This window comes from Silene latifolia, chromosome 7 (genome assembly GCF_048544455.1).
Source record: "Silene latifolia isolate original U9 population chromosome 7, ASM4854445v1, whole genome shotgun sequence".
NCBI classification, from domain to species: domain Eukaryota; kingdom Viridiplantae; phylum Streptophyta; class Magnoliopsida; order Caryophyllales; family Caryophyllaceae; genus Silene; species Silene latifolia.
Genome location: NC_133532.1, coordinates 113,524,614 through 113,533,572, shown reverse-complemented (window position 1 = coordinate 113,533,572; position 8,959 = coordinate 113,524,614). Strand labels below are relative to the sequence as shown.

The window sequence follows — 8,959 nt, the reverse complement described above, 5'->3', positions numbered from 1 at the left end:
CCTTTTAGAAAACATTATAAAACGTGTTGAAAATGGGTATTTGAACCCGGTTTGATTTGAAGGGGGTCGTTTAGACCGCATTTATTGATTTGAAGAACTAGACTCGAATAATCATCATTATTTTGATAATATTCGGTGTCGGGTTCGTTTTGACAAACTTTACATGAATAGTTTTGAAAATAATTATGGACTAATTGTTTTTAGCCCATTTGAATGTTATTAGTCGATACTCATCATCGTACCGAGGTTAAAATCCGGCATGGTATGTAGAACCAAGGATGACTTTGTGTTGGGCACTAATATGTTTGTTTGAAAATGTAAAGAAATGAAATAAAGGTTTTAAAATACCTTTTAAATGTCATTAACCAAATATTATCACCGAAACACGGATTTAACCGTCATGGTATGAGGAACCAAGGGTGACAAAGGTTTTATGGTTAAAACAATTTAAATAAAATAAAAAGGGTTCGAAAATATTTGGAATGGTAAAAACCGATTTCAAATATGAAAATGAATTAAAGGGAAATGACGAGAACAAACACGGTTGATCTCTGGTCTGAACACCCCATTTAGGCGCGGGTAAGTTGGCGACCTAAGGGGCTTCTGCCTCAGACCAAAAATCAGTTTTGGCTCGTTTATTCCATGTTTTGGTTCATGTTATGCACGTTTTAGCATGTTATAGTCATGAAACAAATGAAAACATGGATTTTTACACCCTCATATTTACATGTTTGGTTATGGCGAGTGACCGACGTAAGTGTAACAATTCGTTTGATCGGAGAAAACTCGGTTTAAAACCGTTTTGGTAAGTAAAAAGAGTGTTTTAATGTTAGTGATGGTGTAGTGGTCGAAGTGGTCGGTCAAGTGATTTAATGCACGATGACGGTACCAAACAATGTTTAAGGCTTGTATTTACGATCGGTAGGTCGTAAATACGCGTCGGGTTGTGACTTAAGAAGTCGAGTCGAGAATTTTAAGGGAGAAAAGAGGGGGCGGACACTCGCGTAAGTCTCAAATGGGTGGTATTTGAGGGGTATTTATAGGAGAATGAGTGGTTGTGTGAGTTTTGAGAGACGTGGCCACTTGGGCTGCTCAAAGAGGCACGAGCCACGTCGCGGTTCTTCGAGGTGAGTTATCGCTTTCACAACAAACGCAATCATGATTTGTTCTATCCTAGGTTTTGTAGTCACATGTTTGGTACTTGACCAACAAGAATCCGGGAAAACTTAAGGTAGAAGGTTTGAAATGTTTTGTTTTTGGTGGCTGACTCGGTTTGACTCGTTGTTGGAGTCGGGATTTTAATTTTTGAGTCGGTTTTTGGTCCGGTGTCGGTTTTGACTCTAGTTAGTGTCATTGCGACCCCGTCATCGTGCATTAAACACTCCAAGTATTTTTGAAATGTTTTGAAATGTTTTATTTTCGAAATCATTTTAAGTTTTCCGAGTAAAGTTGTACACAAACTGTCGATCAAACGCCGCGATTCCAAAGCATGTTGTAGTCCGATAATCATCGGGTGTTTGTTGGAGTATCAACAGATATTGGGTATCTACAGAGCCCCCACTTTGACTGAGGCTTGGACAGGGCAAAAGTCAAAGTAGAGCCCCCAGGTCAATCGAAGATTATAACCTGGTGACCCAAGCGACGTCAAAGCGGCTCGAAAGGATTCGGGCCAAGGACCTGCCGTCGGGAAGGGCGACGCCAAGGCGACTCGAGGGTACGAGTTAAGGACCTGTCGTCGGGAACAGTTTAGAGGCTGTCGACTGTCCGTGCGGGTCGTTTAAAGTCCGTTAGACTACGTACAAAGGCTCGCCAGCCATAGGAAGGAGTCATACCTGAGGCATCTTCGGATATGTCTTCGCATGTTTGCGGACAAAGGCTCGCCAGCTGTGACAAGGAAATGTACCCGAGGCATCTTCGGGATCTGTACTTGAATGTTTGCGGACAAAGGCTCGCCAGCCAATGGTAAGGAAATGTACCCGAGGCATCTTCGGGATCTGTCCTTGAAAGGTTTGCGGATAAAGGCTCGCCAACCATGATAAGGAAATGTACCCGAGGCATCTTCGGGATCTGTCCTTGAATGGTTGCGGACAAAGGCTCGCCAGCCATGGTAAAGAAATGTACCCGAGGCATCTTCGGGATCTGTCCTTGTGATGCGACCATAATTGGCGCATATTTAGCCCCCGAATTACCATTGTTTCTATGCTTTTTAGTGCTTATTTGGGTCATTTCTTATCTTTAGTTCTTTGTTTTGCATATTCTTTGAGATTTTGATCCCTTGGTAGGAAAGGAGTAAGAATCTTGCATTTTCATGGCAAAACAAGGCTAAATGGATCGTATTCAATGACCAAGCATCAAGGAGAGACAAGACTAGAAGGCCTTTGTACATAGCTAAGTAGAAGATCAATGTTGAGAAAGGATCCTTGAGTCCCCAAGGAAATCCCCAAGGATTCTATGAAGAAAAGGGAAGAAAAGAAGAAGGAATGACGCTGTAAAAGAATCCGAACGGATCATCCATGATCCGTCCGTCCCCTTGACTCAATCCGAGCGTCCTTACCTAGGATCCGCTCGGATCCCCTGTGCCCAATCCGAGCGTCTTCGCCTTGATCCGCTCGGATCGTCCATGCCTCATCCGTCCGTCCCGACTCCGATCCGCTCGGATCACAAAGACAAAGCACCGTTTTGTTCTTCGAGTCACGAAATGGAGAAGCCCTTCTCTCGGACAATCCCGGAGGCTCCTTGCTCAACTTAAAAAGTGTAATTACTAGTTTAGCCCTTAGTTAACCCTAATGCATCCTCCCTAATTTTCACTATAAATACCCCATTAGTCTAATTAGAGGAGCATGTTCTTCTAATCAATAATTAGAGTAGTTAATATCAATCAAATCTCTCTTCAATATTGTAATCAAATATTAATCAAGTTTTAATCCAAGTTTTAGTTCCTTAATCTCTCTCTTGTTCTTACTTTATTTTGGGTAATTGAAGATCATTTGGGTTATTATTGGGAGATTGACAACCTCTCAATCTAGGATTCAAGTACTTCTATTATTCTTGCTTTATTATTGGAATCATTAGTAGGTATAATCTCTTAATCCCTTTTTAATTATTGCTAATTACTTTCATTTATTCATCATGTTTCATTATGTTAGTATGATTGACAACCTTTCTAGCATGATTAATATGATAATGAGTGAGTAGTCTCTTAGCTAGGGTTTAATGGGTGATTAGGGGAAACCAACATGGGGATGATTCATGCTTAAATCAATATGCTTTCATATCTTATTTGCTTGCTTGTTTTGATCTTAATACATGCACATGTTATGTTTGATGAAATGCTAAGCCTATGAATCCTTGCATTTATTATCATCTACTATCCTTTCAACTTGACTTGTAAGACATAACCCAACTCGAGTCTTGTTAGACCATGCATGTGTTAAGTAGGGAAGATTAAGTCGACTTGTAGGTGTTGTACAATCCAAGAGATTCGGCTCCGGGACCCAAACTTTCCTAGGATTGTAAGATATAACCCAACTCGATCCATCACAACAATAATTGCTTGCTTATAAATTGAGAACATGTTTGTATGATCATATCCCATGAATCCCCTATGAACCCATGACACCCTAGTGCTTTTAATCAATTGTTTACACCCTTATTCTATTTACCTCGTTAGTTTATTTTCATTGCTATTTTAGTTAGTAACCTTCTACATCAACCCAACTTGTGACACCCCTAGACACCACTAGTAGCACTAGAAATCTTCGTTTTCAATACCCGTCCCTTGGGATCCGACCTTTACTTGCCTCTTTACTAATTTGTAGAGTTGTTTGTGAAGTATAAATTGTGTTTTGTATCGACCATTGACCAACGACCACAATTGCTTAATTTGTGAACTAAATGGCTCCGATCAAAAATGGCGCCGTTGCCGGGGACGGTGTTTAATTGATTTTAGATTTCTTTTGTTATTTTTAGTTGTGTCTTTTTCACCTTGGGGAAGTAAAACTCCTCAAGGTTTGTTCTAATTGTTTTCTAGTTGTTTGATATTTTGCATGTCTAGAAGGTTACAAAGAGATTTGTTACCTTTTGACCGTGAAATCGAAAGAACCTTGACGAATAATAGAAGACTTGTTAGGAGGAATTTGGGAGGTGTTGGTGAAGTTGTCCAACCCACAAGTGAGTTTGTCAATCCTTTCGCAATAGAAGGAGAAGAGAACCCATTAAACAATACCACACAAAATCCACCTACAATGCCTAAATTCTCGTCACACTCTATACCCACCGAGGAGGATTTACCAAACGGTACTCCTACCCCACAACATCTTACCGGAAACTTTATTGCCAAGTCCGCCTTCATCCAACTAGTTGAGAGGAGCCAATTCGGGGGGAATGCCTAGTGAGGACCCTCATTCTCATATGGAAACATTTTGTGATTATTGTGAAGCTATCTCTCAAACGGGCGTGACTCAAGACCAAATTAGATGGGTCTTATTTCCTTTTTCGTTAATCGGCACCGCAAAGCAATGGTTGAAGGGCCTTGATAAGGCCACCCTTGGAATAGATTCTTGGAAGAAGTTAGCTCTCGCTTTCTACAAAAATTCTACCCATAGGAAAAGACTAATATGCTAAGAGCTCAAATTACGGGTTTTAAGCAAAGGGATGAAGAATCTTTGTATGAAGCTTGGGAGCGGTTCAAAGGTATTTGTCGCTCATGTCCTCACCATGGACTTAGCGAATGGTTTTTAGTGCAACAATTTTGGAATGGTTTATATGAAGATTCGAGGAACATTCTCAATATGGGATCAAATGGAATGTTCACCGAAGTTGATGACAATCAAACATGGAACAAGATTGAGGAAATGGCGGTCCATAATTCGCAATATAGTAGGCCTCGCAAGGCTACTAGAGGAAAGTATGAAGTGGACACCGTTACTCAATTGGGTGCTCAACTTAGTGCTCACATTGACACTATCAACTTGAAGTTTGAACAAGCTATGGCTAGACTTGAGGAAAACTCAAAATCAACAAAGCATCATGTCAATGCCTTGACGGCATCCTCATCAATCCCAAGCGGGATATGTGAGAATTGTGGAACCTTAGGTCATGACTCAAGTGAATGTAGGGGAACAACCGAGCAAGTCAATGCTTTCCAAGCTTACAAAAGTGGCACCCCTTATTCAAATTTTTACAATGAAAACACCAAATTCCATCCAAATCTCTCATACAAAAGCCAAAATGTCCAAAACCCTCAACCAACATACACTCCACCACCCATGAGAAATCAAAATCAAAGACCCTTTTTCAATCAAAACCAAGGTTATCAAAATCAAAATCCATACAATCACCAAAATGACCAAAGTTTTGATGTCCAAAAAGCGGTCCTTCAAATGCAAAAAAATCAACAAGAATTTTTCACTCAAATGCAAAAAGATAGCCAAGCAAAGGATACCACCATCAACAACATTCTAGCTCACACCAAGATGTTGGAAACACAATTGACCCAACTAGCATCTTCGAACTCACAAAGACAAAAAGGGCAATTACCACCTCAAGGTAATCCCCCTAGACATGAAACGGTTAGTGCCATTCACTTGAGAAGTGGTACAAGATATGAAGCACCAAAGAAGCAAGTTGAGGATGAAGTTGTGAGAGCTAGTGAGAATGAAGTTGTGGTGCAAAGTCCCAAAGAAGGGGAATCATCAAAAGAAGAAAACTCAAAGAAAAATGAAGACAAAGCCAAAGAAAAGGAACCCATTGTGATTAGACTTCCTTTTCCAAGTCGTCAAGCCAAGCCTAAATTTGATGATCAACTTGGAAAGTTCATGGAAATTGTGAAGAACTTAGAAGTCTCAATTCCTTTTACGGAATTAATCAATCACGTTCCGGCCTATGCGAAATACATGAAGGATATTCTCACAAAGAAGAAGTCGATCCGGAAACTTGAGACTATCGCCTTCACTAAGGTGAGTAGTGCAATACTTCAAGGGAGTTCACCTCCAAAGTTAAAGGATCCGGGAAGCTTCTCAATACCGTGTACCATTGGCGACACAACAATCAACAAAGCCTTATGTGATCTAGGGGCTAGTGTGAGTGTCATGCCGTACTCGGTAAGTAAAAGGTTGGGAATGGGAGAGCTTAAGTGCACCAATATCACACTTCAAATGGCCGATAGATCGACGAAGACACCGCTAGGGATATGGGAAGATGTCCCCGTGCGGGTGGGAAGTTTTCATCCCGGTGGACTTTGTCATTGTTGATATGGAGGAAGATTCCAACATTCCAATCATCTTAGGAAGACCTTTTCTACACACCGCGGGTGCGGTGATTGATGTGAAGCATGGAGAGCTCACTCTAGAAGTGGGAGATGAAAGCATAACTTTTAATCTTGATAAGACCATGAGAGCTCCTCGTTTGCATGAGCCATGTTTCATGATTGATCACTATAGCCGGAAAGATGAAAAGAAGAGATCGGAACTCCAATGGAGGAAGAAAGTTGAAGATGCTCCATTCAAAGAGCAAGTGAATTGTGACAAGGAGAGCTTGCATAGCTCATCAAAATCAACCAAGGAAGAAGAAGATGGCCTCATTAGCCAAAAGAAGAATTTGGGAGAGTTGTCTCCATCCAAGCAAGAGATTTTCAATGATCAACTCAATGAAGTTTGTGGTCTTTGGGACGACGAATTTGAAGGAATTTTTAATCCCTACATTGGGCATGCCATCGATCATGATCAACAACAAGGACCAAGGTCTATTGAGGACCTCTACCACAACAATGAACAAGCTTTTAATTACTTCTTCGAGGTGTTGAGCAACATCAACAACACCTTGAACATGCCTCCTTGACATCTCATCAAGAATGAGAGTTTGGTGGAGTCCTCCCTAAACCACCACTTGTAAATATTTCTAACTCCCTAACTTACATTTAATTTTTGCATTGCATTTTTGTCATTTTTGGATTTTATTTACCTTGATCAAAATAATTGTCATGAAAAGAGAGAAGTGAGGGAGGGACTAATGATTTTAATTGATGTGTAGTGATTTACCTTAGTGTGGGGATGGCAATTGCCTAGGCTATTCACGCCTTAGTAGTGCCCCCACAATGAAGAGCACAAGTTTTGGAAGAAAGAAAGAAAGAATGTTAAGGAATGGGTTTGCGCAAGGATCCGTGTATTCAAGGAAGAATCCGGCGGATTCGGGAAAATCCGCCGTCTGCAGAGGAGGATCCGAGCGTCCATTTCCGTGAGAAGACGCCCGTCTTGGGTGTGCAAAAATTGAAGAATTCTGTCGATAAGGAATCCGAGCGGATTTACGGAAAGACGCCCGTCTCCCAGGATCCGTCCGTCTCGGTAAAATCCGCCCGTCTTGAAGTGAAGAAAAACAAGAAAAATCTCGGATGAGAATCGAGCGGATTTCCCAAGAGACGCCCGTCCCTCAATAAGAATCCGAGCGGATTTCCCGAGAGACGCCCGTCTTTAGGCGGGATTTTTAAAATTTGAAGCTTGAAAATCCGAGCGGATTGCGCCTAATCCGCACGGATCGTGCCTGCATCTTCGAGATTTTCGTTTCTTTAAATACCCCCCCCCCACCTTCATTCATTCATTCATTCATTCATAAACACTACCCATAACACCAAAACCCTCATCCTCTCCATCTCAAACACAAAAACCCTCCACAAAATCACCAAAACAAAATCAAACCATCCTTCAAACATCAAATTAATCACTCCATCTTCAAGAAAAATCAAAACCAAGCACAAAATCTTCACCCTTTGAGTCGATTTTTGCTCTTATAAAGGCAAAGCCTTTCACTTTCAAAATCGATTTGGGCATTCTACAAATTGAAGATTTTTGATTCTCTACTTGGTTTGTTCATCAAATGGCAAGAACAAAGGGAGCAACAAAGGCACCAAAAGCAAAGGCTCTCTCTCAAAGGCAAAAAGCTCTACAAACGAAGAAGGCTTTGGCAATGGTGGTGTCAACACCAAGCTTGGAAGTGCAACCACCTCAACAAATTTCTATGGAAGCATCACCTTCTACTCCGGTAATTAATCAACTCTTGCATTACCCGGAGGTAACATTCATTTCCGACTCCCATAGAAATGCATTTGTTAAGTTTGCCATGAGACAAATTCAATCCACCAAATTCATATGCCAAGATGCCTTAGAGAAGTTGGGTGTTCTTGAACAAACAAGAGTCTTTTTCAATGCCATGGGTTTAAAGAAATTGTTTGAAATGGAGGAAGTAACATACCCCTCCCTTGTCTTGGAATTCTTAAGTTCCTTGAAAGTAACAAAAGTTGAGAATAGGGAAAATATTGAGTTTCGTCTAGCTAACACTAGTAGACGCATTTCCTTTCCGGAATTGGGTAGAATATTGGGTCTTAGTGATGAACATAAATTCTACAAGCAATATGGGAAGTATGATCCCGAGCCTCTTTGGGAGGCAATCTCCGGGAAGAAGTTTCTAGATTTTAAAGCTTGTCGTGCTCTCTTGGTCCATCATCCGGGCATAAGAATATGGCACAAAGTTGTGGGAAATACCATAATTGCTAGGAAAGACACCAATCATTTTACGGGACTCGATTTTATTCTCCTTGAATCAACTTTGAATATTGGAAGAATTCACACCAAGCCTTACAATTGTTTGAGGCTATTGGTTGATAGATGGCTTCTTGTAGATAGTGGGAAGAAGGGTCAAACCGTAATTGTTAATGGCGGCCTTGTCACGGTCCTAGCTAAGCACTTTGATCCTAATTTCAATAAGGATAGCAAGTACAAGGCTAAAGATGGTGGCCATCTTATTGATATGTCCACCTTGATCAACAAGTTTAAGTGGGTTGCTCACAATCCCCTTGATACCAAGTATGGGTGGCTTACTAGTGAGGCTCGCTCATTCACTCTACCCGCAAAGATTTGCCGTCTTAGTGTCCACCGGACCAACTATTTACTTCCCCTAACCAAAGAAG

The 8,959-nt window shown here is 41.1% G+C and overlaps 1 non-coding gene across 1 annotated transcript; it reads right to left on the bottom strand.

The window, feature by feature from the left end:
* Window positions 1-4,616: 4,616 nt before the first annotated feature.
* On the bottom strand, window positions 4,617-4,723 carry LOC141593538 (small nucleolar RNA R71). The gene has a single exon (XR_012521615.1). It is a non-coding gene; the product is annotated as a small nucleolar RNA R71 (small nucleolar RNA).
* Between the last annotated feature and the right edge of the window lie 4,236 nt (window positions 4,724-8,959).